We start from the raw sequence: 11631 nt of genomic DNA, 5'->3' as shown, positions 1-11631 counted from the left end.
CGCCACGTGAGCAACGCAGCACCGCACGCACGCACGTACGCACCGCAGGCAGCACACACACAGAAAAAGACAGAGAGAGAGAAGAGAAGAGAGAGAGAGACATACCGAAAAAGAAGAGAGCGGAGAGAGAAAGAAAGAAAAGAGAAAGAAGAGAGAGAAGAGAGAGAGAGAGAGAGAGAGAGGAAGAGAGACGCACACATACACATACACGTGTGCGAACGATGTTATCTGAAAACTGAAAAGCGCGTTCCTTCTCTCAATGATGTCTCGTCGCTCCGCCGGGACACCATGAGATAGAGAGAGAGAGAGACGAAGAGAGAGAGAGAGAGAGAAAGAGAGAGAAACCAGGCAGCGCTGAGCCTAATGGCAGCATCCATCACCGGGATCAGCAGCAAATGAAATTCTGGCTTCAAATGTTTGATGTCCACATGCACCGCTGACTGCCCAAGCTATTACCACCTCACTAATCTCCCCACTACCTACATAGCACTACCGCCTACATATGTACCACTACCTACGCAGCTAGCATACATACAGATATACACTCTCTAGTCGGATTAAACGTGAATAGACTTACGTGGAGTCTAGAGACTTACTGGATTCGTCGCCCGTCGTCTATCCATCTAACCATCCATCATCGTCGTCCGTCCGTCCGTCCATCCATCCATCACATTCATCCATCATCCATCATCCATCCATCCATCGCATCATTCCATCCATCCATACATGCATCCATCATCCATCCATCCATTCATCATCATCGCATCCATCCATCCACCCATCATCCACGCATCCATTCCATCCATCCATTCCATCCATCCATCCATCCATCGCATCCATCTCCATCCATCGCACTCCATCCATCCATCCATCCATCCACGCATCCATCCATCCATACTCCGTCCCATCCATGCCATCATCCATCCATCCATCCATCCATCCATCCATCTATCATCCACGCATGCATCAACCCGTCACCACCCGACGTCTGATGTCGCTGTTACTTCTGTGCGTACAGTGCGTACAGGGTTGACATATGTGTTAGACCTAGCAGCGAGCACGCATGAGAACAACACGGGGCAATTAGCTGTAGTCGGAGGGAATTCGAGGAAATTAGTGTGCGAGGGGTTTAGCCGGCTGTTTATTGAAAATGCGATCACCGTGCACGCAAGAGTCGTAAATAATCTTGTCATGACGGGAAAGACAGAGGCAAACATTGGTGAGTGTGTGTGTGAGAGAAAGAGAGAAAGAGAAAAAAAGAGAGAGAGAGAGAGAGAGAGAGAGAGAAAGAAGAGAGAGAGAGAGAGAGAGAGAGAAAAAAACAGAGGGAGAGAGAAAGAAAGAGAGAGAGAGAGAATGAGAGCAGAGAAACAGGAGACACAGAACGAAAGAGAACAGAGGAGAGAAGACCGAGAGCGCGCGCTCAGGGGGGGGGGGGTTAAGTTCATTTATATTCCATGCTAATGAACGCAGAGCGCGCGCCGAGTACCGCGAGGCACGCTAGATGTCGCTGAAACCTGCACGTCATCGACGTGTTCCTTACCTTCCCCTTATATATTCTCCTTCTCCTTCTATATTCCTTATTCTCCTTCTATTTTCTCATTTTCCTTACTATATTCCTCACTCTCCTTCTAATATTCCTCACTCTCCTTCTATATTCCTATTCTCTTCCTATATTCTTCCTTCTCCTTCTATGTTATTCCTTCTCTTTCTATATTCCGCCTCTCCTCTATATTCCTCTTTCTTCCTTCCTATATTCTTCCTTCTCTTCTATATTCCTTCTCCCCTTCTTATTCTTTCTTTTCCTTCTATATTCCGTGCCTTCCCCTATCTATATCCTTCATTCTCCTTCTATAATAGCTGTCACCCGACCGATGTCGGGCTATACACGCAGACGCAGGAAATATAACAAATGTGACGTAAATTCGGGTCGACGTCAGTGTCGCTCGTCATGTGGGAGAAAAGAAAAGGCGGTTAAACGGAGAAGCGATATCAGCGTTCGACTAGTGTTCAACCTTGCAAATTATACGCAATGGCACACCAGCAGTTGCCGTGATTGGCACGTGTGTGTTGTGTGTGTGTGTGTGTGTGTTGTGTTGTCTTTGTGTGTGTTGTGCGCGCGCGCGTGTGTGTGTGTAGTATGTGCGTGTGTGTGTGCGTGTGTGTGTATGTGTGTGTGTGTGTGTGGTGTGTGTGTGTGTGTGTGTGTGTGTGTGCGTTGTGTGTTTGTTTGTTTGTACGTACACGGTGCGTGTGTATGCCGCGTAGTTAGAATCTGTCGTGACTGGAGGTATATTATGGTCATACAGAGATGTATGAACACTTTCCTCGCATGCGCTCCTCCGCCGTGCATGCGTCTCTGTAATCCACATCCATTTCCCACACACCACAAACCACCACAACAAAGCACCCACCAACACAACACACACCAACACCGAACACACACACGACACAACACACACACACACACCACACCACACCACACACACACACACACACACACACACACACAGCACTACAGCACAGATCCACACACACGACACCACACCACACACACACACACAACACACATACCACCCATACCACATACACATACACATTACACATACACAGTGAACGGCACGCACGCACGCACGCACGCACGCACGCACGCACGCACACACGCACACACACACACACACACATTTATATATATATATATATATATAACAGATAGACAAATAGATGATCTAGATCAGAAAAAGAAAGCTACGTTTATCACCAAGAGGGCTTGCTATCCGCCATAAGGGGAACATGATTTTTGATCGTATCATCATGGAAATTCGCACGGAGACGTCATGGTTCCTAACGATAGATGCTTTTTGCGTGTTAATTTCCGCGCATTCTGTGCATTTGTTGTTTCTTATGTTATGCTATTTTGTTATTGCGTCAATGCATGTCTTTGGCAAGTCTTCGTCCTCCTCTAGTACGGTACGAATTGCCAGGGACACTTAGTCCCCGCCTGCATTAACGCCTGCGTTAAGAGGCCTGCGTTAGAGATTCAATCGACGTTTACCTTTACCACTTTCGCTTCGATGACGATGTCAAGCCATTCTATGATCGCCTCTATCGTCGCCTGCTTCCGCAGCAGCTCCTTAAAATCCTTGAGAACTAAATGTAAAAATAGACGCTTACTCTCTCGTGTTTACGTGCGTAAGTTACAGAGCGCGACAACTATACACATACCGAGAAGGGTGATGCGTGTGGTTAGTGTATACTGTGTCAGTATACTATTATGACAGTACACTCGGATTATTATTCTGACCCGAGAATGCGTCAGTCGGGAGAAATGTCGTCAGGAGTTCATACGTGTGAAATTGATACGCCATCACTACGTCATCGGAGTTGTCAAATTGCGAGTCATTCCGCCATGTACACACTTCTAGGGCTTAACTCAAGTGCAACCCATGTAAACGAGTTTGGCGTCTGCGATTAAAGACGGAAGCAGCGCCACCTACATTCAGTGTTGAGTTCGAGGTCCGGTTCGCCATCACTGTGAGAGTAGAGTACTTCCAGGCAGTTGTAATACAGGTCCACCTTATCCACGTCCACAATCATCTGATTCACAAGCTGTATGTCGTAGAGCGCTGGTCGCGCCGTCTGCAAGTGAAATATGACATTTATTACAGTTATAATATTTTCTCCCACTAGCTGTCGCGTACTATAAGGTGTGCGAGTAAATAACACGTACTATGTATAATGTACGTTGCATAATCTTTATCCCAATATTTTCCAGAAGAGTATGAAGATAAGGAAATCAGCTTCGTAATTCAGCTGCATGATATATATATATATATATATATAATTTATATATATATATATATATATATATATGCGAGCGCGCGTGCGTGCGTTCGTTTTGTGCCTGCGTTGAGTGGGTGCTAGGTGTTTGGGTGAGTGACCGAGTGTGAAGAGGTACTGAGTGATTAAGTGAGATGAGTGATGTGAGTGACGGGGCGATTGAGCTGACGGTGAGTGAGTGAGTGCAGTGAGGTGAGTGAGTGAGCCTAGGTGAGTGAGTGGAGTGAGTGATGAGTGAGTGAGTGAGTGAGTGAGGTGAGTGAGGTGGTGAGTGAGTTGAAGAGAGAGAGGTGTGTGTGTGTGTGTGTGTGTGTGTGTGTGTGTGTGTGTGTGTGTGTGTGTGTGTGTGTGTGTGTGTGTGTGTGTGTGTGTGTGTAAGCGTGTATGTGCGTGTGTCCTTGTGTGCGCGTATACGCATTTTATATACGCAGTTACATAATATAATATGTGTAATACGTACAATACAAGTAAATGCACAGTTTTTATTCAACAACGTGACGTCATATATATACGTTATGTAATGCGTCGCCGCTAGTATAACGCCACGCTAAACTATTGTTAATTAAAACTAACGTGAATGTGGAGGCTGAGTGTTTCATATATAATGCATCAATATACCTGAGCTAGATGTAGAAATGAAGTTTGTCGCTTTAGAGACTGAGATAATCGTTTGGCAACCGGTAGCTTTCCTTCTTTCAGGATGTCAGGAAGGTTGTCTAACGAGGTGGCCACCCAATGTTCCCACTGCTTCCCAAGATTTCGAATGTCGCACAGTAACCTTCAGAGCAAAGCGAAACTGTAGCCATTATATTAACGACAGCCCCGAAATACCATGTACCGCTGGCACTTAGAAGTAAAGATCCTTCATAGAGATATGTAACGTATCTATATAATATATAATACAGATATACATCAATACGAATGTATTCTACTCGGAATAGCTTTGAAGCGCCCTCTATATGCCCGTCACGATACTATAGCACATGTAGCGCGTCGTAACGACTGCTGTGCAGTTACTCGGACATACGTTTCTGGCATTTCCTGCATAGTAGCCGGTACCAGCACGTCCGTCAGTACCTGAAAAAGAGATCAATCACCTTATAACAAGTTACTACCCATACACTCACGCACGCACTCGCGTAGACACGAACACGCGTGTTCGTAAGCACATGTTCATAGACGAACTTACGAACGTACACTCACGTATGCACACGCCCATACAGATACCCACACGCGCGCACACAAGCATACCTTATATAGGATGGAATCACAGACTGATATGACGTCTACAACAGACTGGTCTTCTGTGATTGGAACGAGATGATCTGGCAGTCCTTGCCAGAAATGCAGCAGGAAACTCTTGATCTGGTCATATGAAGAATACATCTTGTTGATTGGTCCAATTTCAATCGTCATCGCTCATTGGACATCGCCGCACATGTTACGAATTTAACGTTTAACGAGTTACATGCGATGAATTTTACGTGAGATACAACAATTATCACGTGAACAGTAAATTTCATTTTAAAAAGTTATAATAAAAGTAAAATAATATTATATAAGTATATTATATTAGTAATAAGTATTAAAGTTACTAAGTTTACAGTAAATACTTGGAACTGATCTTGGTTCTCAGTGACTATTTCTGTTCCTCGCCAATTTATGACTATACGCCAAGCCAAAAACAAAGATGCCTAACATCCATATAAAAGTCTAGTAAAAAATTCCACGTTAACCGATAGGTTAAAAATGTGTTTTTCACGCTAACTTTTGTTTCTCGAAAGAAATCGCACGTCAATCCAGACGAAAAACCACGAACGGTAAAAAATAGGACTTGTTCTACGGCAATTTCTTGCCTCACACTGTCCGACCGCATCAGGTAGAAGCCTCTTGGAATCGAAAGTTTGGTACATTGCTACGTTCCTTGCAATCAACTGCGTTACAAACCTCTTCGAAGTTCCCGTTGATTGCAGTGTCCAGTATGCATTGTGCATGTGTCCTATACATCATTAAAAACGTGTCCACCTGTAATTAAAATAAAGCTTTATATTCACCTCGATGACATCTCTCAGTTGGCTTCTCTAACATGCATGGGCTATCGCTCGACATGGATGGGAAATTGTTAGGACACGTATACCTCATAAAGTGACTATGTCACGGTAAATAACACTAATAATATTTTGGAGAAATTACGAAAGTACAGTTACGATTTGATGGACTTGTTATGATTAAATTGTTGTACTTGGTGTGTGGTTCCGTTCATTGCATCTTACTCGTTACGTACTGGTAATGTAAGCGAGAATAATTCAGATTGCTGAAAAGTTTCGTATTTTACCTAGTTAAAAAAAATTCATTCGCAAATAGTTTAAGGATTTATTTAGTGTCACTAGTAATTAATTTATGTGAAATGTAAAAGAGAGGCAATTTCATTTTAGAATTTATTATATTTCTCGTAAAAAGCGACACAGTGGTAACTCGGACGAGAAATAACAGTCCCGAGACTTTCTCTTCAACAAGCCTTTATCATACATTCGAAATCAAGAAGCAATTTTGCATTTGCAAACTAATTACGTGCGTAAAATGCGACACGCGTATCGCGCTATAGCCCTAGGTGTTTAATCTGCCAACCTATACAACCTATGAGACGTCACCTGCTAAACACATCGGGTTGTGAAAGTATAGGGTTAGACGTCTAATCGTTACCTAAACCGCGAATCAATAACGGTTTAGTCAAAAGTCGTCGCAATTTTTTTATCACTCCCACCCTTAGCCTACCGACCCTGCTCCGCGGTGAATTATCACGGGTTTAGTAATTATAACCAGCATCATTTTCTCTAGAGGTACCCAAGCTCTGCTGCGCGCGTTTATATGCAAGCGCGTGTTCGTATGCGCGCGTGTGCGTGCGCGCGCACGTGTGTGCGTGCGTGCGTGTAGATGTGTTTGTAGTAGGCCTCGGCTGATTGTTCTTTGGCGGCACGTTATAACCAGCTGCAAATGTTTATTCTCTGCGCTGGTTTATGACGTTTCCGTAAGCAAACATGGACGTCGTAAATTAACGCTATCTCGCCCTCTCTCTCTCTCTCTCGCCCTCTCTCTCTCTCTCTCTCTCTCTCTCTCTCTCTCTCTCTCTCTCTCTCTCCTCTCGCTCTCTCTCTCTTCTCTCTCTCGTCTCTCTCGCTCTCGCTCTCCTCTCTCTCTCTCTCCTCTCTCTCTCTCTCTGCTCTCTCTCTCTCTCTCTCTCTCTCTCTCCCCTCTCTCTCTCTCTCTCTCTCTCTCTCTCTGCTCTTTCTCTCGCTCCTCTCCTCTTACTCCCATTTCGCTCGCTCTCTCTCTCTCTCTCTATCTCTCTCTCCTCTCTCTTCTCTCTCTTCTCTCTCTCTCTCTTTCTCTCTCTCTCTTCTCTGCGCTCTCCCTCTCCTTCTCTCCTCCGCTCTCTCTCTCTCTCCTCTCTCTCTCTCTTCTTCTCTCTCTCTCTCTCTCTCTCTCTCTCTCTCTCTCTCTCTCTCTCTCTCTCGCTCTCTCCCTCTTACTCCCATTCTCGCTCGCTCTTTTTCCCTCTATCACTATATATATATTTTTTTTTTAACCAAACCAAGCCAAATTCAACCACATCTCACACAAGTCTAAGTGAAGTTAGTCATGAGATTCAATGTTGGCTTATTAGCAGAAATTATTAATATCGCAGACGTAAGATACAATAACTACGCAGGTGAGTATGATGTCGTAAAACGAGATATAGTCTCATAACATGCTGACTGATGTACCACGGATCGTTTCGGATTACGAAAGAAGCCTGGCCAGCGATGCTGCATGGCTCTAGGGCCCAGAGGCCCGTTGCCGGAAACAAAATTAACGTCTTAACATTAGTCTTTAACTTTTTCTCATAGACCGTTGAGAGAAACATGGTAAAGTTGGGAGTGGTGTATACGCGGTGTATAGTGATCCGGCTTATAAGAAAAAGTTAATGTTAAGACTAATATTATGACGCATTTTGTTTCTGACCCCTGACTCGTTGTTCCTCGCATGTGCGCTCTCTATGGAAACATAGCATCGAATCTACGCAATAGGCTAGGTCGGGTGTAATTAAACACAAAATGAAACGGTTACGAGAAATATGAAAAATAAAAGCCGGCATTCACATCGCCCTGTACAAATATAAATACATACACGGCATGGGCCGCCATCGCGCGTCTAATATTGCTAGTGTTCCAACATCGTAATTTGCCCTCTGCTGCTATATTACACACGTATCGTTTACTGCCGCTTTAGTGGTAATCCTAAACAAATCCCCGCGCTGGAAATGAGAGAAATGCCGGAGGTGATTTAATCGAATAAAATAAAACAACGAAAAAAACATGAAAAAATTTATGCATCCATGACGCCGTTGCCGTCGCAACAATTCTCCGCTACCGAGTTTGAGGATTAACATATTTCTGCGATTTCGTGGGTTAATTGGTTTAGTGGCGAAATCCCGACCCGTGGTGTTAATTAATGTTAAAATGAAATTCCGCGGTTAGCCCGATGTGTGTTGGTGTGAATGGATATGTATAGGAGAAATGGTGCGGGGAAATATCTGCGTGGGGAGGGGGTGTATAATGGGATATGTGTGTGGAGTAAGGGGCAGGTTTGCATGGTGGTGTGTGAGGAGATGTATGTGCGTGTTATTTGACGCTATAATGCGCTCTCCAATTTCAGTGCATGGCACATATATACAAACAGCTATATTATAGTTAATAACTCATAACTATAGAGTAATCGAGAATTAGTTAGGATTTAAATATAGTAGAAAAGTAATTACGAATAGTATTTAAAATAGTATTTATTAGTACTAGTATTCATTAATACTAGTATAGCAATAATGATATCTAAGTAATCACAAATAATTAATAATTAATTATTATCGATTATAGGAATTATTAATAAATACAAATTATTTACTTAGAAATAATATGTAAGTATTTATTAATATCAGCATTATTAATAGTAACTTATTTAAATAGAAACTACACACTGAATATATACGGGATTATCTTTCTGCTAATGTTAATTGCTGCTTCAACAAACCTAAGAATATCAAACTCAATAGTGACTCACGCTACAACAAATACTGATAAAATTTTCCAGAAAATACACCCTGAATAAAAACGACATCTGCGAACGCGCGTAGGCGTGACGTAGGCGGAGATATCGGTTTGACGTCACTGCGACAAACGAATCGTACAGACACCGCCCGATATTTGAGTATCGGTATAGATCTCGTGTTTAGAACACACACAGTGTCTAACACACTCGTTTTTGCACACACACACACACACACACACACACACACACACACACACACACACACACACACACACACACACACACACACACACACACACTGTGCGTGCGTGCGTGCGTGCGTGCGTGCGTGCGTGCGTGCGTGCGTGCGTGCGTGCGTGCGTGTATGCTTGTCAGTCTGTCCCTCAGTATGTCTGTGTTTGAATTTCTCAGGCACTCGCATGCGGATGGCGTGTATGGTACAACGCCTAACATTCCGGCGGGCAGTAGATACGAGCGAATTTAAACATTACGTTTATTCGTGCTTGTGCCGATGACATTTGCATAGGTGATCAGAAACGTCTTACTATACACACGACCACGGTAATTGGCTGCAATATATATATATATCAATTATATGGCAAATACCGCATTGTAATTGGTGCAGAGTATGGCACGTGTCATGAAACATAAACCAAAGTTGTCTACTGAGTGGCGCTGCTACTTAGCATACGTACGCTTTTTTTTGCTACAAAATACAATGACCAGTGTGATAAAAGATACCACAGGTTTAAACTAACAGACGCAGACAGTGTATCGAACATAGTGTATGTAAAAAATAGGACGCAAACCCCCTTAATGAGATAAAAACATTTTGTCTTGCCGGTAGGCCCCATGTGGTTTTATTTGTTTTCAACCATTTTTACGAATAGCAGAATTTTTTTCGCAATTATTGTGCGTGTTTGCGTACATTTCAGTCTATCTATCTGGATTGTGGTTATGTATGCAAAATAGTAGGAACGAAGTTAATTAAATTTATAAGGTAGCCCTTGAGTTTGTGATTATTGATTCATGGTTAATAAATCATAGGTATACAAATTAGGCTAGTAGCAATGTATAGAATTGTTCTATTGGCGGTGTGTCACACCGTTTACAGCCGGCTCTAAGATTAGTATTATTTACTCCTAATTTTACATCTCATCATACAAAACAATCATTACCTGGCTGTTCAAACAACACGGAGTTTTTTTGACTAAGTAAATCAATGTTACCTGCAATAAATATTTGGTCGGTGGTAACATTGCTGCTCGCAGTAGACAACTCTCCAAGTTTCACTCGCAACCATGCAATATGTTTATGTGCGGTGTATGATACATGAAATGTTATATATAATATAATAAGATGTGACTATAAGAATACAAGTATATAATTATATCGTAATATATAGATGCACGCACGCGGCCGCTGTCTCGCTTGTGATGGCTAGCCAGCACGGGGGACGAGCAGAAACCGAGCGCAACATCAAGCATTGCGTACATAAACAGGTGGCGCTTTACGATCACAGTTTCCGCGCCTAATGCGCATACATCATCGCAGTCATGCCCGCCTATTTGCGCTCCACTCGAATGTTAATTTCTGTACCAACAGTACTCATTAAATGACACGAAATACCATTTTACCTCGTCTCTTTACCTTTTTGGTTAGGCTCTGAGAAAGCTATCATTACACTCAACCTAATATATATATATATATATATATATATATATATATATATATATATATATATTTCAAAAGATATATAATAGCAAAATTATGAGAATTTCGGATCATTTACGTACTATATTGAATGCCCTGACGACGCACAGATATATTAGTTACTCGGAGTCGCTGTCACAGTATTACTCAGCACAAATTCATGGGCCGCTTTTGACGATGCAAAAATCGGAAAGAAAGGTTTAAGCAAGGTAACGTTTGTGTTGAATTTATCTGATCAAAATATTTTTATGTAAAAAATGCTTGCACAAAACACTACTTTGATTAGGAAATTTATGGATTTCGTGGGAAAGCTGTTTTAACTCTTAGCTATAGTTATATTATACTATATATACTATACTATATTACTTATATATACTTATATAATAATTTTAGTTATAGTTCGTCTGAATTTGGTACACTTGCATGCTATACTTGTGACATGTCACACACTGTGTACACATATTAATTTATGTAGCGGCGTCAGCGTTACATCAAAGGGAAGGAATGACGCTATCGTCCCCATATGTACTTTATCTTTTTTATCTTGTATACTCATCTGGACATGATATGCAATCTAATATTTGTTATAATATGTTCGATACCTATTTGTCCGGGGTTTTCCCGTAGATTCTTGGTTTGTACTGTACGTGCGTATACATGTGAAAACATTACGTTTTAGTGGGTCGGGGAGGTTTGCATAGTTCACAAAAGACGTGACATCATAGCTAAATGGAGCATCGATAGTTATAATATAAAATAAATAAAATGAAAAGCGTGAAAAGGGCTCACTTGCGGGAATATTTTCGTTACACCGAGTGTTCTAGCGTTCGATTCTGGACTTCTAAACATGCATCTATAATGATACCAGCCTATCATACTCACGCTACATAGGCGATGTATTTTCTAGCAATATACTGGTTATATATATATATATATATATATATATATATATATACTAGTAATAACAGACATAGAATACATGCATAATACTCTGCA

This window comes from Priapulus caudatus, unplaced genomic scaffold (genome assembly GCF_000485595.1).
Source record: "Priapulus caudatus unplaced genomic scaffold, Priapulus_caudatus-5.0.1 Scaffold121, whole genome shotgun sequence".
NCBI classification, from domain to species: domain Eukaryota; kingdom Metazoa; phylum Priapulida; class Priapulimorpha; order Priapulimorphida; family Priapulidae; genus Priapulus; species Priapulus caudatus.
The sequence above is the reverse complement of the archived record's forward strand: the minus strand, read 5'-3'. Positions refer to the sequence as shown.